We start from the raw sequence: 26,594 nt of genomic DNA, 5'->3' as shown, positions 1-26,594 counted from the left end.
TTAGTCCAGAATTCTATCAGACCCTCATAAAAGACCTCATACCAATACTGTGCAAACAATTCCACAAAATAGAAACAGATGGAGCACTACCAAATTCCTTCTATGAAGCCATAATTATGCTTACACCTGAACCACACAAAGACCCAACAAAGAAAGAGAACTTCAAACCAATTACTCTTACGAATATTGACACAAAAATACTAAATAAAATTTTTGCCAACAGAATTCAAGAACACATTAAAATGATCACTAGCATGATCAAGTAGGCTTCATCCCAGAGATGCAGGGTTGATTCAGTATATGGAAATCCATCAACGTAATCTACTATATAAACAAACTCAAAGAAAAAAACCCCACATGATCATTTCACTTGATGCTGAGAAAGCATTTGATAAAATTCAATACCCCTTCATGATAAAAGTCCTGGAAAAATCAGGAATTCAAGGCCCATATGTAAGCATAATAAAAGCAATATACAGCAAACCAGTAGCTAACAACAAACTAAATGGAGAGAAATGAAGCAATTCCACTAAAATCAGGGACTAGACAAGGCTGCCCACTCTCGCCCTACTTATTCAATATAGTTCTTGAAATTCTAGCCAGAGAAATCATACAATAAAAGGAAATCAAAGGGATGCAAATTGGAAAGTAAGAAGTCAAAATATCACTATTTGCAGAGGATATGATAGTATGCTTAAGTGGCTCCAAAACTTCTACCAGAAAACTACTAAGCCTGATAAACAATTTTAGCAAAGTGGTTAGGTATAAAATTAACTCAAACAAATTAGTAGCCTTCCTCTACTCAAAGCATAAATAGGCTGAGAAAGAAATTGGGGAAATGGCACCCTCCACAATAGTCCTAAATAATATAAAATACCTTGGTATGACTTTAACCAAGTGAGTGAAAGATCTGTATGACAAGAACTTCAAGTCTCTGAGGAAAGAAATTGAAGAAGATATCAGAAGATGAAAAGAACCTCCATGCTCATGAATTAGCAGGATTAATATAGCAAAAATGGCCTTTTGCTAAAAGCAGTCTACAGATTCAGTACAACCCCAATCAAAATTCTTCATAGAGTTAGAAAGAGCAATTTGAAATCCGTTTGGAATAACAAAAAACCCAGGAGAGCAAAAACTATACTCAACAATAAAAGAACTTCTGGGGGAATCACTATTCCTGAACTCAAGCAGTATTACAGAGCAATAGTGATAAAAACTGTATGGTATTGGCACAGAGACAGGCAGGTAGCCCAGTGGAATAGAATTGAAGACCCAGAAATGAACCCACACACCTATAGTCACTTGATATTTGACAAAGAAACTAAAACCATCCAATGGAAAAAAGAGAGAATTTTCAACAAATGGTGCTGGTTCAACTGGAAGTCAGCATGTAGAAGAATGCAAATAGAGCTATTCTTTTTTTTTCTTTATTAACTTGAGTATTTCTTATTTACATTTCGATTGTTATTCCCTTTCCCAGTTTTCAGGCCAACATCCCCCTAACCCTTCCCTCTCTTCTTCTATATGGGTGTTCCCCTCCCCATCCTCTCCCCATTACCACCCTCCCCCCACAATCATGTTCACTGGGGGTTCAGTCTTAGCAAGACCAAGGGCTTCCCCTTCCACTGGTGCTCTTACTAGGCTATTCATTGCTACCTATGAGGTTGGAGCCCAGGGTCAGTCCATGTATAGTCTTTGGGTAGTGGCTTAGTCCCTGGAAGCTCTGGTTGGTTGGCATTGTTGTTCATATAAGATCAAGAGTCCCTTCAAGCTCTTCCAGGCCTTTCTTTGATTCCTTCAATGGGGGTCCCGTTCTCAGTTCAGTGGATTGCTGATGGAATTAGCCTATGTATTTGCTGTATTCTGGGTGTGTCTCTCAGGAGAGATCTACATCCGGTTCCTCTCGGCTTACACTTCTTTGCTTCATCCATCTTGTCTAATTGGGTGGCTGTATATGTATGGGCCACATGTGGGGCAGGCTCTGAATGGGTGTTCCTTCTGCCTCTGTTTTAATCTTTGCCTCCCTATTCCCTGCCAAGGGTATTCTTGTTCCCCTTTTAAAGAAGGAGTGAAGCATTCGCATTTTGATCTTGAGTTTCATGTGTTCTGTGCATTTAGGGTAATTCAAGCATTTGGGCTAATATCCACTTATCAATGAGTGCATACCATGTGTGTTTTTCTGTGATTGGGTTACCTCACTCAGGATGATATTTTCCAGTTCCCTCTATTTGCCTATGAATTTCATAAAGTCATTGTTTTTGATAGCTGAGTAATATTCTATTGTGTAGATGTACCACATTTTCTGTATCCATTCCTCTGTTGAAGGGCATCTGGGTTCTTTCCAGCTTCTGGCTATTATAAATAAGTCTGCTATGAACATAGTGGAGCACGTGTCTTTGTTATATGTTGGGGCATCTTTTGGGTATATGCCCAAGAGAGGTATAGCTGGATCCTCAGGTAGTTCAATGTCCAATTTTCTGAGGAACCGCCAGACTGATTTCCAGAATGGTTGTACCAGTCTGCAATCCCACCAACAACGGAGGAGTGTTCCTCTTTCTCCACATCCTCGCCAGCATTTGTTGTCACCTGAGTTTTTGATCTTAGCCATTCTCACTGGTGTGAGGTGAAATCTCAGGGTTGTTTTGATTTGCATTTCCTTGTGACTAAAGATGTTGAACATTTCTTTAGGTGTTTCTCAGCCATTCGGCATTCCTCAGCTGTGAATTCTTTGTTTAGCTCTGAACCCCAATTTTTAATAGGGTTATTTGTCTCCCTGCAGTCTAATTTCATGAGTTATTTTTATATTTTGGATATAAACCCTCTATCTGTTGTAGGATTGATAGCATAGATTTTTAAGTCAAGATATTAAACTGCTCTAATAAACTCTTAAGGGACTTTCAGCATTCCCTCTAAGTCTCCAAAATCTAGGACTCCTCTTTTGTGTCATTTTCAACAGTTTCATCTTCTAAGCTCTTACAGAATAATCTACTAAGCACTCACCACTCAATGGCTTTTCCACCTGCAAGTTCAAATGCTATACAATCTCCCCTGAAATAATCAGTTCTGTTACAGGAATACCCCATGTCCTGGTACCAATTTCTGTCTCAGTTAGGGTTTACTGCTGTGAAAAACACCATTACCAAAACAAGATCAGGGAGGAAATTAATTATTTACATCTCTCAGGTCACACTGTACTGCTGAGGGAAATCAGGGCTGGAACTCAAGCAGGGCAAGAACTTGGTGGCAGTAACTGATACAGAGTCCATGGTGGAGTACTGCTTATGGTTTGTTCATATAGCTTGCTTTCTTAGACACCAGGCGCACCTTCCCAGGAGTGAAGATCAGTCGCAGTGATCTAGGCCTGTATCAATCACCAATGAAGAAAATGTTGCATATACTTGCCCACAGACCAATTTTGTATGATTTTTTTTCAGTTAGGATTTTTTCCCCAAATCACTCTACCTTGTGGTGAGTTGACATAGAATTCGCCAGCACAATGGTCTCCCAGAAGTTTAAGTTAAGATCCTATTGTTGAAACCATGATGCCCTTCAGACACAGGAGTTCTTGGATTTGAGCTAGGTTTGCCTTGAGTGCCTCCCTTTTGAAGACTAGCTTTCATAATATCAGAAGATGCTATGCAGTCTGCCAAGGGAGGAATGCGACCAATAGTTCTACACAGCTATGCTGCATATGAGGCAAAACAATGACTATCATGACATGATATCCCTAAAGATTCAATAGTGATGCTTATATCTTAGCAGCTATTTAATTGGACTTAAGGCCTGTTCAATTGGAGGGAAACCATACTTCGTCCTGGAAAGCTAGTCTATTACCAGGGCCTAGTGAAATCATGAATGTTAGAAGAGAATCTACTACTTCCACTTAACAAAACCAATGTGACTCCTATAATACTCTAAATACTTATCCTTATATTTATAGGTGAGTGTAGGTCTCAATCCTCATCAAAAAAACTTCTCTGCATAACAAACAGAGACTATTTCAGAAAGCTACAACTGGTCAAATGGAAGAATATCTAACCACAGGGTGACTCATCTTCAATGGATAAATCAAACACAACTAATGTCTTAGTGTTTTATACTGCTGTGAACAGATACCATGACCAAGGACACTCTTAGAAGGACAACATTTAATTGGGGCTTGCTTATAGGTTCAGAGGTTCAGTCCTTTATCATCAAGGTGGGAGCATAGTAGCACCAAAGCAGGCATGATGCAGGAGGAGCTTAAAGTTCTATATCTTCATTTGGAGGCTGTTAAGAAAATATTGACTTCTAGGCAGGTAGGATAAGGGTCTTGAGCCCACCCTTACAGTGGCAGACCTACTACAACAAGGCCACACCTCTGAATAGTGCCACTTCCTGGACCAAGTATATACAAACCATCACACCTAAGTTTTAGAAAACATCAGCAAAGTGGGGGGATATGGACCTTTTAACCAGGTAGTACTCCCAGTGGAGGGATAATAACAGTAACCCAACCTCAAAAACTTTGACCTAAAATGTGCCCTGCCTACAAGATATGCAGGGATAAAGATAGAGAAGAGGTAGAGGGAATGGCCAACGAATGACTGGGCCATCACATGGGCAAGAACCAATCCCTTACATTATTAATGATATTCTGTTATGCTTGCAGACAGGATCCTAGCATAACTGTCCTCTGAGAGGCACCACCCAGACTGGAACAGATGTAGAGACCCATACCCAAACATTTGATGGAGCACTGTATGTCTTATGGAAGAGTTGAAGGAAGTATTGAGGGACCCAAAGAGGATAGGGACTCCACAGGAGGATCAACGGCGTCAGCTAACCTGAACACTTGGGGCCTCCCAGAGACTCAATTGCCAACCAAAGGGTGAGCATAAACCGCACTTATGCCCCTGGCACATGTATAGCAGATGTGCAACTTGGTCTTCATACAGGTCCTCCAACACCTGGAGCAGGGGCTGCCCATGAATATTGCCTGCCTATGGATACAGTTCCTCTAGCTGGGCTGCCTTTTTTGCCTCAGTGAAAGAGGATGTGCCTAGTCCTGCACACTGATGTTGTGTGTGTGTGTGTGTGTGTGTGTGTGAGAGAGAGAGAGAGAGAGAGAGAGAGAGAGAGAGAGAAATACAGAGACAGAGACAGAGACAGAGAAATACAGAGACAGAGAGAGGGACAGAGACAGAGACAGACAGAGAGAGATAGAGACAGAGACAGAAAGAGACAGAGAGAGATAGAAAGAGAAAGATGATCAGTATGGATGATTCCTCATTCTCAGGTGAAAAAGAGAGGGGAGAATGAGGTAGGAGTTGTGAGGGGAGACTGGGAGAAGAGGGAGGGGTGATCTTGGGATGTAAAGTGAATAAATAAATTGAGAAGCCAGGAGAACAAATGGAAATATGCAGCTGCTGGGGGTGGGAGGTGGGGTGAATCTCTAGAAATTCCCAGACACGTGGGATGTGAGAGGTTCCCAGGACGCAATGGGGATGATCTTAGTCAAAAATGCCCAACAGTGAAGAGATCACCTTAAGTAGATAGATAGTGCTCTCAGTTGAGGGATAGAGTCACCAAACTACGTTAAAATTTTTTTGACCCAGGATTGTTCCTGTCTGAAGGAAAGGCAGGGACAAAAATATAGCAGAGATTGAAGGAAAGGCCATCCAGTGACTAGCCCAACTTGGGATTCATCCCATGGGTGATTACCAAACCTTGACACTATTACTGATGACATTGTTGTGCTTGCACAGGAGCCTAGCATAGCTGTCCTCTGAGAGGTTGTAGTAGCAGCTGACTGAGACAGATGAAAATACTTACAGCCAACCATTGGACTGAGGTCAGGGAGCCCCTATGGAAGAGTTAGGGGAAAGACTGAAGGAGCTGAAAGGGATGGCAACCCCATATGAAGACCAATAGTATCAACTAACCAGGACTCTTGGGAGCTCCCAGAGACTAATCCACCAACCAAAGAGTACATGGGCTGGTCCACGTCTCCCTGTCCCATATGTGGCAGAGGACTGCCTTATTTGGCCTCAGTGGGAGAGGATGTGCCTAATCCTGTAGAGACTGTAGCCCCAGGTAAGAGAGATATGGGGGATGAGATGGTGGTGAGGAGGTGAGGGGGGAGTGGGTGGATGTTTGGGTGAGCTGGGGAGCACCCTTTCAGAGGCAAAGGGGAGGGAGTATGGGATGAAGAACTCTTGGAGAGGGGGTCAGGAAGTGTGGCAACATTTGGAATGCAAGTAAATAAAATAATAAAAAGTATGCACAAGGGGATTGAAAAATTGTAAAAGCCAGAGAACCAGGATTCAAAGTAGTTTTAATTTGTGTTTTTCTGCTGGCTGGGATGCACAACATTTAAAAAAATATTTGTTGTTCATCTGTTTTTCTTCTTTGGAAAACAGTTAAGTTCATTGACCTGTTCATCGATAAGCAGTTTTGAATGGTTTTTTCCTTTTTGGTGCTTAATTTGTGCAACACTTTATATTTCTAAATATCAAACCCCTGTTTGACACACGACTGTCAAAGGTATTTTCTTTTGTATTCACTTTCTGAGAGTCTATGTTGATCACTTTTCTTTAATCCCATTTTAAAGTGCGTTTTCTGTTGGAATTCTATTCCAAGAGGTTTGGTTATAGCAATATTTTGAAGTGTTTTTCATAGTAGTTTTAGTATTTTGGGTTTTAAATTAAGGTCTTTGGTCCATTTTGAATTTAATTTTTGCAAAGGGTAAAAAATATAGATTTAATTTAATCTTTTGCTAGTAGCTATCTAATTTTGACAGCTTTTATTCAATACAATTTAGTTTTTCTAGCCCATGATTTGATACACCTTTGTCCAAAAGTAGGTAGGAATAAACCTATGCAAGTTTATTTCTGTGTCCTCTACCATGCTCTATTGTTCTGCAAGTATGTTTTGGTTCCCGTACCATGCTGTCTTTCTCAACATGGCTTAGTAGTATAGTTTGTGGTCAGGTGTTGGGAACATGTACACAGGAACAGATCCACATGTGATTTGTAGTTGCTGCTTCAATTGAGTACTGTTCTAAGGTCAGGAACTATCACCCAAAGTTACTGTAGAGTTCACTAGGACTCTAAGATTGGTATGTCAGACCTCCTTTAGCTTCCAGAAACCAGCTTAGAATAGGCTTGGGGTGGAAGACTCTAAAACCCTACTGAGAAACAGTTGAATATATTAACTGAAGAGAGAATACTCAGTCTCACTTCCTCACTCTTCTCACTTGGGTTTCCGTCGTCACAGCATGATCGTATTTTTTCTCTCTTCACTTCTCCTTTTACACAAATAGACATAGACTTCTGGGTTACCAGACTGTGCTCGCCACTTTAAAGATAATAAGCAAATTCTACCTGAAGTACTGAGGGACACTGCCTTCTAAAGGTAAGCCTTGATGACTTTTAACAGCCCTGAACCAGCTAATGCAGCACACAGCATTTTAAGATCTTCACATATCCCTTTAGTAACTTTAAAATATGTGGTGTTTACAAATATTTAGATCAGCTCTTTCCTCAGGCAATTGGTCCAGAAATACTTTGATTTAATTGGTGTTTTATTTTCTGATATCTCTTTGGGCCTGAGTATCCTTGAGCATACATTATTATGACACTTGAATTCTACTTACACTAGAATTGGTTTCTAGTGCTTGAAGTTTTCTAGGTGAGATGAGATGAAATTGGGAAAATCTTCTGTGTTGTTTATTCTTTAGAAAACTTGGAGTTTCATTTTAAAGAAGGGGAGAAAATCATAGCCTGAGTGATTTAGAGCAGTTGCCAGGAGATGTATTGCCTTCATTTGAAAAAAAATTTAAAAGGAAAGTTAGTGCTGTGACTGTCATGTTTTGGTATAAGACCGGTACAAAAAACTGCTACATAGTTAGGTGTTCTGCAATGCACTTCATGATTTTATTTCTATGTACCCTCTAGGGGTGTTTAGTTTTGGGGGCTTTCAAAGAGGAAGAGAAACATTATGATCTGAAAGGCTTCTTTCCTCACGTTAAATGATCTGTGACATACGAAGCTTGTACATTGACAAATCTCATATAAAATATGTAGTCCAGAGGAAACCCGCATAACTTGATACAGTAGTAGTTTCCAACTTACAAATTATTCTAGGGTGTAAGTATTCAGCAAAAGGATAGTCAAGCTTTGGTCAAAACAAAATGTCTGTATCGGGTCTTTTTTGGTCCAAGAACTGTGAGAAGATCGTTTGATTATAATCTAAAGGGGAGAAAGTAAAGTACCCATGTCCACATTTACTTACCTGAAACTCAAGGGAGATCATGTGGAGATACTTCAGAGGCTCCTAAACCTTATGTTTAGAAATAGTGACCTAAGTGAGCCAAGTTAAAACCATGGGTTGGGCACCCATTGCTGTCTGTCAGTATACTGTTGATAAGGAGGAGATATGAAGGAATAGAATTTGCCCAGTAAAAGGTTTGCACGTGAGGAACTCTTCTGGGCAATCATATATATTAGAAGATTGAGCCAGAGACGAATTTTATCTGTGGTGTGAGCAACATTTTGCTTTCTCAATCTCGATCCAAATCTTCACTGCTTTGAAACTGGTTGATTAGGAGCAGATGCTGAACTGAAATGTGGTTTCCTGTGTGGGCCAGTTAAGGTTATTTTGCCTTTAGATATTATGTTTGCTTATCTCTATGTTCACAGGAAGTGATTCACAGCCCAGGCCAACATAGCTACCTCACTACCACTCAAAGGATTTCAGTTGTGTTTGTTAGCAAGAGGAAAAGATATAAAGAAAAACCTCCGTTGTTTTGATACCTTCTATGGCATCTGACTTCCTAGAAGCCTCAGACTAGTGCGTTGCTTCCTCATTCCTTTCTACCCTGCAATGTCCCAAAGGCCAGGCACTGTACTCAGGTGCTGGGACCTCAAAGTTAACAGATGTGGTTGTCAGTCCCAAAGAGATTAACATGGAGGGCAGATATAAGGACACACAGAACACAATAGACTGCTCTTTTCTATAAAGTAGGGAGGATGTACACAAAATACAGGAGTTCAGGAGTTTTCCAAAGACTCCCAAAGAGAGGAGACTGCTTTGAATTTATCATAGAGATTGGAAATATTAAAGTTTCCAGTGAACAGACACTATATATGTACTCAAAGAGGTATTACTCCCCCACTTCCTGCCACAGGCATGGCAGAAATGAAATTAAGCAAGACAGACCAGTCACATGATAACAGGAAGCACCAGGCCCTTTCTTCTACTAGTCAACTGAAAATATATGGCAAGTTTACTCAACAGACAAGTATGGGGTGTATCAAAAGGGCAGAGCCTGAGACTTAGATACAACAATTTTGATTGAATGCAGCTGAGTTAAGGCACAGATCCCCTCTAACCTAGGTGTTTCACGTGATCAGAAGGCAAGATAGAGCTTTTCGTGAAGTTATAGCCAATCTGCTACCTTAAGGTTTCATCTGATGACTAGTATGTTGATTTAGTAATAGTGGTTTGGCTTGTGTTCACAATCAGCCTACAGCACTTTATACACCAACAAGCAGTCACTGTGTGTAGGTTGCTCTGTAGACTAGACATCTGTCTTTAGAGTGTTGGGGTTTGTACTAGGAACTTGCCCTCGGCATAGTTTCATGACTAGCTACCACTTCAGGTGTATGTGTTGAGTCAAAACAATTCATGGAAACCAGATACCTGTCTAGATCTGGCCTCCAGAGTTGCTGCTCCTGGACAAGAGGGAGGTTGGACACTTGGTTTGGGAAGAAAGGTTTTTGATAAAGAGGAAAATATGTACTTCCAAAGCCAATAGGTAAGAACTCACAACATAAGCCATTCATCTCTATGTTGGGGTACAGATGTAAAACTCTACTGACTGTCTATTCTCACCAAGTAGAATAGTACCATTTACTGCAAAGTTCTTTATCATTTTAGGGTAATAAAAAAGGTATGATGTCTACTGGATGGATTGTGTGAGAGCTACAGATAACTGCTCCTCTCTAACCTGGGTGTTTCACACGATCAGAAGGATGAATAGAGCTTTTTGTGAAATTACCAACAATTCCCTCCCTTCAGGTTCTATCCAATGATTAGTATGTTGATTTAGTTATAGTGGTTTGGTTTAAGTAATGGCTTTATTATAAAGATCTTTACCACATGTAAGCTACTAGTAATACCTAGCTGAGCTCCCAGATGAGAAGAAATAAGCCCCTACTATCATTTGGGTTTATCTTTTTCACTTTAAAAGTTTTAAAGAAGTATTTCCAAGAAACATAATGAGGGAAAAGGTGATTAAAGTCTTTCCAGCATGGTACATTTCACTCTTGAGGAACTCTCAGGAACTCAGGGCCACTATCAGAAATGTTTGGGTCTTTGAGCTGGCTCTCACTGAACCTCTGGCACTGAGGCATTCAGGAATTTCTACCACATTTACTCCTTAGAGCAATTCGAGGGCAATACTATTAGCCCAGTTTAAAGATGAGGAAACAGGAAGTTTGACAGCTTGAGGAAGTTGTCCAAGGCTGTATTTTTTTTAATGGTTTTGTTATTTGTTTTTGTTTCTCTTTTTTTTGCATTTTTGTTGGATATTTTCTTTATTTACATTTCAAATGTTATCCACTTTCCTTGTTTGCTCTCCTGAAACCCCTATCCCATCTTTCCTCCTCCTGCTCCTATGAGGGTACTAACTCCCCCACCCACCCACTCCTAACTCCCCACCCTGGCATTCCTCTACACTGGGGCATTGAGCCTTCACAGGACCAAGGGCCTATCCCCCCACTGACTTTTAAGGAGCAGAGCTGGAACTTAAATTAAACCTGATTCTAAAGCTTTTATTTATCAAAACATGACCTGTACTCATTGAGCTCAATGAGTCATCTTCATTAAGTTACATTGCTCACATATAATTTTTCCACACCTGGAAACAACTGCAAGTCAGTGATTACTTACAATCCGACTTTACTTGATCCATCTTGCAAAGCAGCAAGTCCACCAAAGTTCTATGCTTTGCTGAAGCTGGAATTAGGCTGATGTTAGTCTTAATGTATCTATGTAGCATATCAAGAGATGTGGTCTCCTACAAAGGTCCATTGGTCAAGTTGATATGTGCTGGGCTGCCAATAATCCCAGAATAAATAGACTTCAATGTAATGACACAGTATTATGAATAAGAAAATTTTAGTATAAAATTACATAGTTTTGCAAGTATACTTTTCTCTTATTTAGACCCACAATGAACATTAGTTTATAACACATTATTTAAAGGTGCACAGAAAATACCTTTTCTCTAGTCCACATTTAGAGTGTCTATTGTTCTTGTTCAGCTCATGGTTAAGTAGTTGTGTTGGTGAGACTTGGTGTACGTAGTTCCCAACATTCCTGGAATACACAATGAACTCCTTAATCTTCTGGCTCTTACAAACTTTCTCCCCCCTTTAACACACTGATTCTTAAATCTTAAGTATGGAAGTTGTTTCATAGATGTATCCATTGGGGTTGGATTCCAGAACTCTCACTTTTGATGCAGTGTGATTTTCTGTAATGGTTCTGTCTATTGAAAACCAGTTTCCTTGATGTGGGGTAAGGGCTACACTGATATGTAGGCATAAGGATAAATAGTTAGAATGTAGTTAGGATTATTTTTGTTTAGTAAAGTGGCACTTGTTGGTTCTCCTCTATGATCTACACATTCACTAGTCTTGGGTCACTGGCTAGGTTTCTTGTCTCTTCCTCTTATTGAGTGGGTCATAAGTACAATGAAAGACCTGATGGCTACCCATAAGTTATGCATGCTGTTACTGCATGCTTAGGGTTATCATGCCATCCTGGTCGTTGTTGGGGTTTTTAGGCATCATATCTGTGTAGGGTGGTTGGTTACTTCCCTCCTTTGAATATTTTCAAAATGTTCTGACCATGGATTTCTTGCATTTTTTGTCTTGTTTTTTTTGTGTGTTTTTTGTTTTTTTCAAGAAGAGTTTGTTAATATCTCATAAGTCATCTATGTGAAAGCAAAGCTCCTTGTTGTTACACATTGACCTCTGAGATTGTATTAGATAAAGACAAAGCTTGAGAACTGGTAGGGTGTTTTGAAGTTTCTGTCTAACCAGAGTCATCTCGAACTCGTGATCCTCCTGTCTCTGCCTCCTTCAGCAAATCCTACCAGCATGTGCCACCACAACCGGCACCAGAGTCATTTTAAACTTGATCTCACTGGTGCTGTAATTGCAGATCAAAAGAGAGATCAAATTAGAAACCTATAATATAGTTCATTAGCCCAAGCTCTTTACTTGGAATAATTAAATAATGTTTGGCTCTGGCTCCCACAGTGGGTCCTGGGATGTGGACCCAGTTCACTGTGGTTTAGTTGTGGAGGTTTTCTGGAAATTGACGTCAGGAGATTTCTTCATAAAAAAATAACCCCATGAGAATGCTGTGAGTCACGGGGGAGGAAGTGGCGGATTTTAACTGTTAGGTAGATATCAGTTTCTCTGAATGTTAGACAGAAGAGTGGGAGGTTCTGAAACTGTCTGGTAAAGGTGAAGAAATGGTAGTTGAAATTTTGTGTCAGCTTTTATGAAAATAGGGTCATTGTAGCATTTTGCAAAACTAGTGGCAATATTCACTACTGAGTAGATTGTATATGTCAATTTGACATGAGTCTGAGCAAATAGAAAATCAGAGAGGAGAGAAGCAAAAAGTGATTTTTTTTTTGTGAAGGACAGAGTAAATGGTGACTCACCCAGGTCACCTTGGTCATTGAGGCTCTGTGGAGAACTGGTTTCTATGAGTCTGAAAAGACTGTGACAAGACTCAAGGATGCTGGGACTTGTGTAACTCTAAAAGGCAGCTCACTTGTTTACCTTCTGTTAGTTAATGAGAAGCTTATTCTTCTATGCTTAAACCATAATTTATTAGCAACAACAAAATTCCCAAGGTTCCTGACTCTGCAGTATCTTGTTCATTCCACAATATTAGAATATTTGGAGCTAACAAATAAACTCAACCTAATTTTTTAACAATCTCATTAATTTTTAGTGTAATTAGGTACTGTGTTAGGCATTAGTAATTCAAAGATGAATGAGGTTTACCTACTCTCAAGAACTTACATCCTAGTGAAGGAAGAGATGCTTGTAATAGGGAGAGACTTATACAACGGAAGAGATTCACATAGTGCAAGCACTCCTTATAGGAGTGAGAGCTAGATTTGAAAAATTGAGAAGTCATTAGAGAAAGCTTTGAGGAAAAATGATATAAGCGGAGTGCAAAACGATTATCAACTAATAAGAAGAAATGTTAAGGACAGAAAGGGATAGATTTCAGCAAAGAACCACATGAGCAAAGGAAAGGAAGGAGTTTTATGAAGAAGCATTAAAGCCTGATTGCTAAACTTTTATGCAATTAGGTAGATATATTATGAGTCTTGAGTAATGGATAGTAGCAGATCAAGAAGGGCCCTTTTCACATATAGTTACCTGCATAAATACATTACTTCAGTCAAGACAATATCATATCCCACACTCTTAAAAATTCCTCACTGTCTTTTGTAATCTCTTTCACACATCTTTCACTGTACTCATTTCTTTTTTGTTTTTTTCAAAAAGGTTTTTTGTTATTTTTTTAATCCTTTTAGTCCAGAGTTTTAAAAACCTTAAAAATCTAAACTTATTTTCCATAGCCACTAAATGACTCATTTATAAAGACACATTTTAATTTTAAGCATTACATAGTTTATAAAATAAAACTAAGAAACAAGTATGTGCTGGAGACTTTGTAAGCACATTCAATTTAAGGTGCCTTTCTCCCATGTAAGAAGTAACCCTACTGCCTTTATTGTGCTGAAAAATATCATAATAGAAAGGAAACCATTGGTTATTCTAGTTGATAGATTTGAACCATTAGAAGCAAAATCCTGGGGCATTAATGGATAGGATATGGTACAGAAGGTTATGAAACTAGGGATACATACATATACAGCCACCAAAACTAGGTAAGATGGATGAAGCTAAGTAGTGCATGCTGACAGGAACCGGATATAGAATAGCCAGGACATATCAAATACAGAGGCAAATGCCAGCAGCAAAGCACTAAACTGAGAAGGGAACCCCTGTTGGAGGAATCAGAGAAAGGACTGAAAAAGCTGAAGGGGCTTGAGACCCCGTATGAACAACAATGCCAACCAACCAGAGCTTCCAGGGACTAAACCACTACCCAAACACTATACATGGACTGACCCTGGGCTCCAACCTCATAGGTAGCAGTGAATAGCCTTGTTGGGGCCCCAGTGGAAGGGGAAGCCCTTGACCCTGCCAAGGCTGGACCCCCAGTGTAGGGTATTGTTCGGATGGGGCATTAATGGGAGTGGAAGGGGAGGGGAACACTCACTTAGAAGAGGAGGAGTAGGGGTCAGGGGGCTGATGGACAGGAATCTGGGAAAAGGAATAACATTTGAAATGTAAATAAGAAATGCCCAATTTAATAAAAATGGAAGGAAAAATTAAAGAAAAGAAAAGAAAAGAAAGAAAGAAAGGAAGGAAGGAAGGAAGGAAGGAAGGAAGAGAGAGAGAAAAAAAGAAACCAGGGGTAGCTTCGTGCAGTTTCCCAACTCCCTAGCTTGGCTTGGTCCTCTTCTTGACCTCTTCTGCCTATTTGTCTGAGAGCATCCTTGGAGCTAAAGAAACAATTAGAGCAACATGTAAGCCTTGAAACCTAGTCCTGTATATGCTCTGCTATAAGTGGGCACAAGCTGAAAAGCACAGAAAGAGTAAAGAGTTATACAGTTCAATTCTGGAGACTTGGAGAAAAGGAGAAAGTGTTACGAAAGGTTGCAAGCCACACATGGGTGCTGGGAACTAAGTTCTGGTCCAATGTAAGGGCAGTACCACTGAGCAATCCTTCCAATTCCTTATTTTATTCATTTTGTGTGTTTGTGTTTGTGTGTGAGTGTGTGTGTGTGTGTGTGTGTGTGTGTGTGTGTGTGTGTGTGTGTGTAGGTTAGGGGATAACTTTTTGCCGTTGATCCTCATCTTCCTCCTTGTAGAGGCATAGTAGGTATTTCTTGATCTAGCTGCATACTCCCTGTTGGCTTGCTTAAGGTCTCTAACTGATTCTGTGTCTCTGCCTACCATCTGCAGATGTGTGCCACTGCATCTGGTTTTTTACATACCTTTCCTGGGAATTGAACTTAGGTCATCAGATTTGCACAGTGTGCACTTTTACTCAATGAGCCTTAATTGAGTGATCCTACACATAGTCCTTACCTTTGAGGAAGACTTTTTCTTTCCCTAACCTAAGTGAACTGTGGAGCTCTTGGTTGCTTCCTGGTGAGTCTTCCTCCAAACATGCTTGTTTGATTTGGAGTCTGCTATTCCTATTTTCATAAAGGTGTGGTGAATTTGGTTCTTTAGCTCACATATTTTTTAAATATATATTTTATTGGATATTTTTAATTTACATTTAAAATGTTATCCCCTTTCCTGGTTTCTAGTCCATAAACCCCCTATACCATCACCCTCCCTCTTCTTCTATGAGGGTGTTTCCCTAGCCAATCACCCAACCCTTTCCATCTCCCCGCCCTGACACTCCCTTACACTGGGGGGGTCCAGTCTTAGCAGGGCCAAGGGTTTCTCCTCCCATTGGTGCCCAACAAGGCCATCCTCTGCTATATATTCAGCTGAAGCCATGGGTCTGTCAATGTGTAGTCTTTGGGTAGTGGTTTAGTCTCTGGGAGCTCTGGTTGGTTGATAATGCTGTTCTTATGGGGTTGTAAGTCCCTTCAGCTCCTTCAATCCTTTCTCTAACTCCTCAAATGGGAACCTCATTCTTAGTTCAATGGTTGGCTGCTAATGTTCACCTCTGTATTTGTCATGCTCGGGCTGAGCCCATCAAGAGACAGCTATATCAGGCTCCTGTCAGCAAGCCCTTCTTGGCATCAGCCATATCCTCTGGGTTTTGTAGCTGTATGTGTATGGGCTGGCTGCCCAGGTGGGGAAGTCTCTGGATGGCCTTTCTTTCAGTCTCAGCTCCAAACTTTGCCTCTGTATTTCCTCCTATGAATATTTTTGTTTCTCCTTCTAAGAAGAAATAAAGAATCCACACTTTGGTTGTCTTTCTTCTCGTGTTTTATGTGGTCCGTGAATTGTATCTTGGGTAATCTGAGCTTTGGGCTAATACCAATTTATCAGTGAATACATACCATGGTGTTTTTTTTTTTTGTGTGTGTGTGTGTTGGGTTACCTCACTCAGGATATTTTCTAGTTCTATCAATTTTCCTACAAATTTCATAGTCATTGTTTTTGATAGATGAGTAATATTCCATTGTGTCGATGTACCACATTTTCTGTATCCATTCCTCTGTTGAAGGGCATCTGCGTTCTTTCCAGCTTCTGGCTATTATAAATAAGGCTGCTATGAACATAGTGGAGCATATGTCCTTGTTTTATGTGGGAGCATCTTTCAGGCAACACTATGTCCAATTTCCTGAGGAACCTCCAGACTGATTTCCAGAGTAGTTGTTGCAGCTTGCAGTCCCAACAACAGTGGAGGAGTGTTCCTCTTTTTCCACATCCTTACCAGCATCTATTGTCACCTAAGTTTTTGATCTTAGCCATTCTGATTGGTGTAAGCTGGAATCTCAGGGTTGTTTTGATTTGCATTTCCTGGATGACTAAGAATGTTGAACATTTCTTTAGTACTTCTCATCCATTTGATACTCCTCAGCTGAGAATTCTTTGTTTAGCTCTGTATCCCATTTTTTAATAGGGTTATTTGGCTCACTGGAGTCTAACTTCATGAGTTCTTTGTATATATTGGATGTTAGCCCTCAATCGATGTTGGATTGGTAAAGATCTTTTCTCAATCTGTTGGTTGCCGTTTTGTCCTGATGACAGTGTCTTTAGCCTTACAGAAGCTTTGCAATTTTATGAAATCCCATTTGTTGATTCTTGATCTTAGAACATAAGCCATTGGTGTTCGGTTCAGGAAATTTTCCCCTGTGCCCATGTGTTTAAGGATCTTCCCCACTTTTTCTCCTATTAGTTTGAGTGTATCTGGTTTTATGTGGAGATTCTTGATCCACTTGGACTTGTGCTTTGTACAGGGCAATAAGAATGGGTTGATTTGCATTTTTCTACATGCTTACCTCCAGTTAAACCAGCACCATTTGTCAAAAGTGCTATCTGTTTTCCATTGGATAGTTTTAGCTCCTTTGTCAAAGATCAAGTGAACATAGGTGTGTGGGTTCATTTCTGGGTCTTCAATTCTATTCCATTGAGCTACCTGCATGAGCTAACAATATCATACATTTTAATCACAATTGCTCTGTAAAGAGCTTGAGGTGAGGGATGATGATTACCCAGAAGTTCTTTTATTGTTGAGGATAGTTTTAATTTTCTGACTTTTTTTATTCCAAATGAATTTGCAAATTGCTCTTTCTAACTCTATGAAGAATTGAGTTGGAATTTTGATGGGGATTGCATTGAATCTGTAGATTGCTTTTGGCAAGGCAGCCATTTTTAGAATGTTAATCCTGCCAATTCATGAGCATGGAAGAACTTTCCATTTTCTGAAATCTTTTTCTTCAGACAATTGAAGTTTTTGTCATACAGATCTTTCATTTGCTTGCTTAGAGTCATACCGAGGTATTTTATACTATTTTTGACTATTCTGAATGGTATGCTTTCCCCAATCTGTTTCCCCAGTCTGTTTATCCTTTGAGTAGAGGAAGGCTACTGATTTGTTTAAGCTAATTTTATATCCAGCCATTTTGTTGAAGTTGTTTATCAGCTATAGGAGTTCTCTGGTGGTATTTTTGGGGTCACTTAAGTATACTATTATATCATCTGCAAATAGTGATGTTTTAATGTCTTCCTTTTCAATTTGTATCCCTTTGACCTTTTTTTGTTGTCTGATTGCTGTGGCTAGGACTTCAAGTACTATATTGAATAAGTAGGGAGAGAGTGGGCAGCCTTGTCTCATTCCTGATTTTACTGGGATTGATTCAAATTTCTCTCCATTTATTTTGATGTTGGCTACTGATTTGCTATATATTGCTTTTACTATGTTTAGGTATGGGCCTTGAATTCCTGAATTTTCCAAGACTTTTAACACGAAGTGGTGTTGAATTTTGTCAAATTCTTTTTCAGCATCTAATGAGATGATCATATGGTTCTTATCTTTGAGTTTGTTTATATAGTGGATTATGTTGATGGATTTCCATATATTGAATAATCCCTGTAACACTGGGATGAAGCCTACTTGATCGTGATGGATAGCCATTTTGATGTGTTCTGAGATTCTGCTTGAGAGAATTTTATTGAATAATTTTGGGTCGATATTCAGAAGGGATATTCAGAAATTGGTCTGAAAGTCTCTTTCTTTGTTAGGTATTTGTGTGATTTAGTATAAGCATAATTGGAGCTTCATAGAAGGAATTAGGTAGTGATCCTTCTGCTTCTATTATGTGAAATAGTTTGGACATTCTTGGCACTATTGGTATTAGGTCTTATGAAGGCTTGATAGAATTCTGTACTAAATCCATTTGGTCCAGGGATTTTGTTGGCTTTTTATGACTGATTCTATTTCCTTAGGAGTTATGAAACTGTTTAATTGTTTTATCTGATCCTGACTTACCTTTGGTACTTGGTATCTGTCTAGAAAATTATCCCTTTCATTCAGATTTTCCTGTATTGTTGAGTATAGGCTTTTGTAGTAGGATCTGATGGTTTTTGTTTGAATTTTCTTAAATTCTGTTGTTATGTCTCCCTTTTTATTTCTGTGTTTGTTAATTTGGATTCTGTCTCTGTGCCCTCTAGTTTGGCTAAGGGTTTATCTAACTTGTTGATTTTCTCAAAGAACCATCTCCTAGTTTGGTTGATTCTTTGTATAGTTCTTTTTTGTTTCTACTTGGTTGATTTCATCCCTCACTTTGATTATTTCCTTATATTCACTCCTCTTGGTTGTATTTGCTTCTTTTTGTTCTAGAGTCTTTATGTGTGCTGTCAAGCTGTTAGTATATGCCCTCTCCAATTTCTTTTTAGAGTCACTCAGAGCTATGAGTTTTCCTCTTAGCACTGCTATCATTGTGTCCCATAAGTTTAGGTATGTTGTGCCTTCATTTTCATTAAATTCTAAGAAGTATTTAATTTCTTTCTTTATTTCTTCCTTGACCAAGTTATCATTGAGTAGAACATTGTTCAACTTCCAAGTATATGTAGGCTTTCTGTCACTTTTTGTTGTTGTTGTTGTTGTTGTTGTTGTTGTTGTTGTTGTTGTTAACGACCAGCTTTACTCTGTGGTGATCTGATAGGATGTATGGGATTATTTCAATCTTCTTGTATCTGTTGAAACCTGTTCTGTGACCAATTATATCGTTTTGGAGAAGGTACCATGAGGTGCTGAGAAAGTGTATTCTTTTGTTTGAGGTTGAAATGTTCTATAAATATCTATTAAATCCGTTTGGTTCATAACTTTTGTTAATTTCTCTGTTTAGTTTTTGCTTTCATGATCTGTCCATTGATGTTGAAGTGTTCAACACCCATTGAGTGGGGTGTTGGATTTTCCCACTATTATTGTGTGAGATGCAATGTGTGCTTTGAATTTTAGTAAGTTTTTCTTATGAATGTAGGTGCCCTTGCATTTGGAGTATAGATATTAAGGATGGAGAGTTCATCTTGGTTGATTTTTCCTTTGGTGTTTATTAAGTGTCCTTTCTTATCTTTTTTGATAACTTTGGTGTTAAAGTTGATTTTATTCGATATTAGAATGGCTACTCCAGCTTGTTCCTTGGGACGATTTGTTTGGAAAATTGTTTTCCAAGATTTTACTCTTAGGTAGTGTTTTCATTTGTTACTGAGGTATGTTTCCTGCATGCAGTACAAAGCTGGGTCCTTTTTATGTATCCAGTCTGTAAGTCTATGTATTTTTATTGGGGAATTTATTGTATTGATATTGAGAGATATTAGGAACCAATGATTGTTGTTTCCTGTTATTTTTGTTTTTAGAGGTAGAATTATGTTTGTGGGGCTATCTTCTTTTGTGTTAGTTCAAATTAGATTACTTTCTTGCTTTCTAGGATTTAGATTCACTCCTTTTGTTGAAGTTTTCTATTTATTATCTTTTGTAGGGCTGGATTTGTAGAAAGAAATTGTATAAATTTGGTTTTGTTATGAAATACCTTGCTTTCTCCACCTATGTTAATTCAGAGTTTTTCTGAATATAGTAGCCTGTACTGGCATTTGTTTTCTCCTAGGATCTGCATGACATCTGCCCAGGATCTTCTGGCTTTTGTAGTCTCTGGTGAGAAGTCTGGTGTAGTTCTGATAGGTCTGCCTTAAATATTACTTGACATTTTCCCATTACTTCTTTTAATATTCTTTTTTTTTTGTTTTGTGCATTTGGTGTTTTGACTATTATGTGACAGGAGGAATTTCTTCTCTGATCCAATCTATTTGGAGTTTTGTAGGCTTTTTGTATGTTTATGGGCATCTCTTTCTTTATGTTAGGGAAGGTTTTTTCCCTATAGTTTTGTCAAAGATATTTACTGACCCTTTATGTTGGGAATCTTTGCTCTCTTTTATACCTATTATCCTTAGTTTTGATCTTCTCATTGTTTCCTGGATTTCCTGGATGTTTTGGGTTAGGAGATTTTTGTGTTTTACATTTTCTTTCACAGTTGTGCCAATGTTTTCTATGGTATATTCTGCCTCTGAGATTCTCTCTTTTATCTTTTGTATTCTGTTGGTGATGCTTTGTCTATGACTCCTCATCTCTTTCCTAGGTTTTCTATCTCTGGGGTTCTCTCAATTGTGATTTCTTTATTATTTCTATTTCCATTTTTGGATTGTGGATGGTTTTATTCAATTCCTTTACCTGTTTGGCTGTTTTTTTCCTGTAATTATTTAAGGGAGTTTTGTGTTTTCTTTAAGGGCTTCTACCTGTTTACCTGTGTTGTCCTGTATTTTTTAAAGGAGTTATTCATGTGCTTCTTAAAGACCTCTAACATCATCATGAGTTGTGATTTTAAATCAAAATCTTGGTTTTCTAGTGTATTGGGGTATCCAGGGCTTGCTCTGGACTGGAAACTGGGTTCTGATGATGCCATGTGGCCTTGATTCTATTGCTTAGGTTCTTGTCATTGCCTCTTGCCATATGCTTATATCTGATGATAGCTGGTCTTGCTGTCTTTGACAGTGCCTTGACCCTCCTGTAAGCCTGTGTGTCAGCACTCCTGGAAACTAGCTTCCTCCCAGTGGGATCTGGGTACAGAGAGTTGTGTCACAGGGTCAGATCTGTGCACAGGTGGAAACTGGAATGATCTTGTCAGATTGCTCCTCAGTTCCTGTGTCCTTAAGGCTCCAGGAGGGTCTGGGACCAAGGTCCTCTCCTCTGTTTGATATCTGATAAGGCCATCCTCTGCTACATATGCAGTTGGAGCCATGGGTTCCTCCATAGATACTCTTTGGTTGGTGGTTTAGTACCTGGGAGCCCTGGGAGGTCTGGTTAGTTGATATCATTGTTCTTCCTATGGGGTTGTAAACCCCTTCAGTTTCTTCAGTCCTTTCTCTTAACTCCTCCATAGGGGACCCAGTGCTCAGTATGATGGTTAACTGCAAGCATCTTAATCTGTATCAGTAAAGCTCAAGAGGCATTCATATCAGGCTCTTGTCAGCAAGCACTTCTTAGCATTAGCAAACGTGACTCCATTTGGCAACTACATATGGAACGAATACCCAGGTGGGGCAGTTTCTAGATGACCTTTTCTTCAGTCTCTACTCTACTCTTTGCCCCTGTATTTCTTCCTGTGACTATTTTGTTCTCCCTTCTAAGAAGGAATGAAGCATCCACATTTTGATCTTTCTTCTTTTTGAGCTTCATATGGTCTATAAATTGCATCTTCGAGGCCTTGGCTAACCTCTGAATATAGTCTTTACAGTTTCTTCCTCCCCTTTCCTGGGTATTTTGGCTAATCTCATCTATGTTAGGTCTTGGGAGTCTCACGCTTTCCTGGGACCTGGGACTTGCTGGTGGCTAACCCCCATTTTCTACCCCCCATCGATACAAACCTCTGTTCAATTTCCTGACTCTTTGTATATCATCCCTGTCTCCTCCCAAAGCTGATACTGTCTTCCCTTTTCCCCCACCCCGTCCTCCTTTCCTCCCAAGTTCTTCTCATCCTTTATTTCCTGTGAGAATTTTGTTACCCCTTCTAAGAAGAACTGAAGCATCTGCACTTTGGTTGTCCTCCTTCTTGAACTTCATGTGGTCTGTGGATTGTATCTTGGGTAATCTGAGCTTTTGAAATAGTATCCACTTAGTGAGTACATATCATGTGTCTTCTTTTGTGACTGGGTTATGTCACTCAGGATGATATGTTCTAGTTCCATATATTTAACCTAAGAATTTCATGAAGTCATTGTTTTTAATAGCTGAGTAGTACTCCATTCTGTAAATGTACCACATTTCCTATATCCATTCCAATGTTGAGGGACATCTGGGTTCTTTCCAGCTTCTGGCTATTATAAATAAAGCTGCTATGACCATAGTGGAACATGTTCCTTGTTATATATTGGAGCATCTTTTGGGTAAATGCCCAGGAGTGGTGCAGCTGGGTCTCAGGTAGTATTTTATCCAATTTTCTGAGGAACCTGAAGAATGCTTTTGGGAATGATTGTACCAGTTTGAAATCCCATCAACAATGGAGGAGGGTTCCTCTTTCTCCACATCTTTGTCAGCATCTGCCATCACCTGAGTTTTTGATCTTAGCCATTTTGACTGGTGTGAGGTATAATCTTAGAATTGTTTGATTTGCATTTCCTTGATGACTAAGGTTGTTGAAAATTTCTTTAGGGGCATCATGGCTATTCAACATTCCTCTCTTGAGAATTCTTTGTTTAGTTTTTATGTATGTATGTATGTATGTATGTATGTATGTATGTATGTATGTATGTACGTATGTGTGTAATTTTATACTCCAGATTTTATTCCCCTCCTGGTCCAGCCCCCATCTCCACAAGGATGTCCCTACTCTACCAACCCCACCCACCCTACCAGATCTCTAAATTTCCTTGGACCTCCAGTCTCTTTAGGATAAGGTACATCCTCTCTGACTGAACCCAGGCCACAGAGTCCTCTGCTATATATGTGTTGGAGGGCTCATTTCAGCTGGTGTGTGCTGCCTGGTTGGTGATCCAGTGTCTAAGAAATCTCAGGGGTCCAGGTTAATTGAGACTGCTGGTCATCCTACTGGGTTGCCCTCCTCCTTACCTTCTTCCATCTTTCCCCTAATTCAACCATAGGGCTCAGCAGCTTTTGTTCATTGGTTTGGTGCACATATCTACATCTGACTCTTTCAAGTGCTTGTTGGGTCTTTTGGAGAGCCGTCATGATAGGTCCCTTTTTGTGAATGACCCATAGCTCCAGTAATGGTGTCACATCTTGGGGCTTCCCCTTGAGCTCGAACCCACTTTGGGCCTGTCACTGGACCTTCTTTTCCTCAGGCACTTCTCCATTTCCACTCCTGCATTTCTTTCAGACAGGAAGAATTATGGGTCAGAGCATTGGCTATAGGATAGCAACCTCATCCCTCATTTGATGCTCTGTCTTTCTGCTGGAGGTGGATTAAATAAGTTTCCTTTTCCCACTGTAGGAACTTTCATCTAGGGTCCCCACTTTGAGTCCTGAGAGTCTCTCATTTCCCAGGTCTCTGGCACATTCTAGAGTGTCCTCCCAACCTCCTTTCTCTTGATGTTTCTTTTTCCATTCTTTCTGCTGGCCTTCAGGGCTTCAGTCCTTTCCTCTGACCCAATACCAGATCATGTTCCCCTCTCCCCTACTCCCATGCCTGTTCTCTTCCTTGTCCCTCTCTCCCTCCCTCCCTTGTGGTTGCTTTCTTTTCCCTCCCAAGTGGAACTGAGGCATCCTGACTTGGGCCCTTCTGCTTGTTGAACTTTTTGGGTTCTGTGGTATCTTGGGTATTCTGTACCTTTTTTATTTTTTTTTCTGATATTCACTTATTCATGAGAACATACCATCCATGTTCTTTGTGTCTGAGTTACCTCACTAAGGATGACATTTTCTAGTTCCATCTATTTGCCTTCAAAACTCAGAATGTCCTCAGTCTTAATAGCTGAGTAGTATTCCATTGTGTAAATGAACCACATTTTCTGTATCCACTCTTCTGTTATGGGACATGTGGGTTGTTTACAGCTTCTGGCTAACACAAATAAGGCCAATATGAACATAGTCGACCATGTGCTCCTGTGGCATGGAAGGGCATCTTTCTGGTATACTCCTAAGAATGGTATTTCTGGGTCTTTAGGTAGGTCTATTTCTAATTTTCTGAGGAACCTCCAAATTGATTTCCAGAGTGGTCGTACCAGTTTGCAATCCATCAACAATGGAGTAGTATATCTCTTTCTAAACATCCTTGACAACAAGTGTTGTCACCTGAGTTTTAGATCTTAGCCATTCTGACTGATATAAGATGGAATCTCAGGGTCATTTTGATTTGCATTTCTCTGATCACTAAGGATTTTGAGCATTCCTTTGGTGGCTCTTAGCCACTTGAGATTCCTCTATTGTGAATTCTTGGTTTAGTTCTATACCTTCATTTTTTGATTGGGTTGTGTGGTTTTTTGATTCTTTATATATTTTTAATATAGTCTCTCTATCAGATGTATGGTTAGTGAAGATTTTTTCTCAATCTGTAGAATGCTGGTTTGTCTTATTGACTATGTCCTTGGCCTTACAGAAGCTTCCCAGTTTCATGAGGTCCTTTTTCTTGATCTTAGATCATGAGCCATTGGAGTTTTATTTAGAAAATTTCTGCCTGTGCCAATGAGTTCAAGGCTCTTTCCCACTTTCTCTTCTATTAGATTCAGTGTATCTGGTTTTATATTGAGGTCTTTGATTCACTTGGACTTGAGCTTTGTGCATGGTGATAAATACAGGTCTATTTTCTTCTTTCTGTATACTGATATCCAGTTAGACCAGCACCATTTATTGAAGATGGTTTCTTTTTTATATTTTATACTTTTGGATTTTTTTGTCAAAGATCAACTGTGTGTAACTTTGTGGTTTTATTTCTGGGTCTTCAATTTTACCCCCTTGATCAACCTGTCTGTCTCTGTACCAATACAATGCAGTATTTATCACTATTGCTCTGTAGTAGAGCTTGAGGTCAGGGATGGGATTCCCCCAGCCATTCGTGTATTGTTAAGAAATTTTTTAACTATTCTGGGTTTTATGCCTTTCCAGATGAATTTCAGAATTGCTCGTTCCATGTCTTTGAAGAATTGTGTTTTGATTTTGATGGAGATTGCATTCAATCTGTAGATTGTCTTTGGCAGGATGGCCATTTTACTATGTTAATTTTGTCAATCTATGAGCATGGAGGATCTCTCCATTTTCTGAGAACTTCTTTGTCTTCTTTCTTGAGAGACTTTAAGTTGTTATCATACAGATCTTTCACTTGATTGGTTGTAGTTACCCCAAGATATTTTATATTATCTGTGGCTATTGTGAAGGCAATTGTTTCCCGAATTTCTTTCTCAGCCTGTTTATCATTTGTATCAAGGAAGGCTACTGATTTATTTGAGTTAATTTTATATCTGGCCACTTTGCTGAAATTGTTTAGAGACTGGAGAAATTCTCTGGTAAATTTTTTTTGGGTCACTTTTGTATACTATCATATTATTGGCAAATAGTGATACCTTTAATTCTTCTTTGCCAATTTTTGTCCCCTTGATCTCTTTTTTGTTGTCTTATTGTTCTAGATAGCACTTCAAGGACTATATTGAAGAGATAGGGGGGAGTGGGCATCTTTATCTTGTCTCAGATTTTAGTGGGGTAGCTTCAAAAATCTCTCCATTTAAATTGATATTGGCTGTTGGTTTGTAGTAAATTTCATTTATTATGTTCAGGTATGGGCATTCAGTTCCTGATCTCTCCCATACTTTTAACATGAGAGGGTATTGTATTTTGTCAAATGCTTTTCTCCATCTAAGGATATGATCATTTGATTTTTTTCTGTGAGTTTGTTTATATGGTGGATTACGTTAATGGACTTTCATATATTGAACCAACCTTACATCCCTGGGTTGAAGCCTACTTAATCATGGCAAATGATGTTTATGATGTGTTCTTGCATTTGGTTCACAAGAAGTTTATTGAGTATTTTTGCATTGGTATTCATAAGCAAGATTGGTCTGAAGTTCTCTTTTTTGGTAGGGTCTTTGTGTGATTTAGGTATCAAAGTAATTGTGGCTTCATCGAATGAATTAGGTAGTATTCCTTCTGTTTCTATTTTATGGTATAGTTTGAGGAATATTGGTATCAGGTCCTCTTTGAAGGTCTGGTAGAAATCTAAACTAAATCCATCTGGCCCTGGGCTTTTTTTCTGTTGGAAGGTTTATAATGACTTTTTCTATTTCCTTATGAGATATTGACCTGTTTAGAAAGTTTACCTCCTCTTAATTTAACTTTGGTATATGGTCTAGAAAACCATCCATTTAATTCAGATTTTCCCGCTTTATTGAGTGTAGGCTTTTGTAGTCGGATCTGATTTTTGAATTTCCTCCATTTTTGTTGTTATGTCTCCCTTCTCATTTCTGATT

General features: G+C 39.3%; 1 protein-coding gene across 2 annotated transcripts in view; it reads left to right on the top strand.

Annotated features, from left to right (window-relative positions):
* The first annotated feature begins 7,264 nt into the window (after positions 1-7,264).
* Positions 7,265-26,594, top strand: part of Cd53 (Cd53 molecule) — a 47,453-nt gene continuing 28,123 nt past the window's right edge. Inside the window, 1 exon segment of one of the 2 annotated variants that reach the window (NM_012523.2) lies at positions 7,265-7,395. The gene's annotated coding sequence lies outside the window, so the exon portion shown is untranslated. 2 annotated transcript variants of the gene reach the window in all.

The sequence above is a fragment of the Rattus norvegicus genome, chromosome 2, assembly GCF_021556685.1.
Source record: "Rattus norvegicus strain SHRSP/BbbUtx chromosome 2, alternate assembly SHRSP_T2T, whole genome shotgun sequence".
In the NCBI taxonomy this organism is placed as follows: Eukaryota; Metazoa; Chordata; class Mammalia; order Rodentia; family Muridae; genus Rattus; species Rattus norvegicus.
The sequence above is the reverse complement of the archived record's forward strand: the minus strand, read 5'-3'. Positions and strand labels throughout refer to the sequence as shown.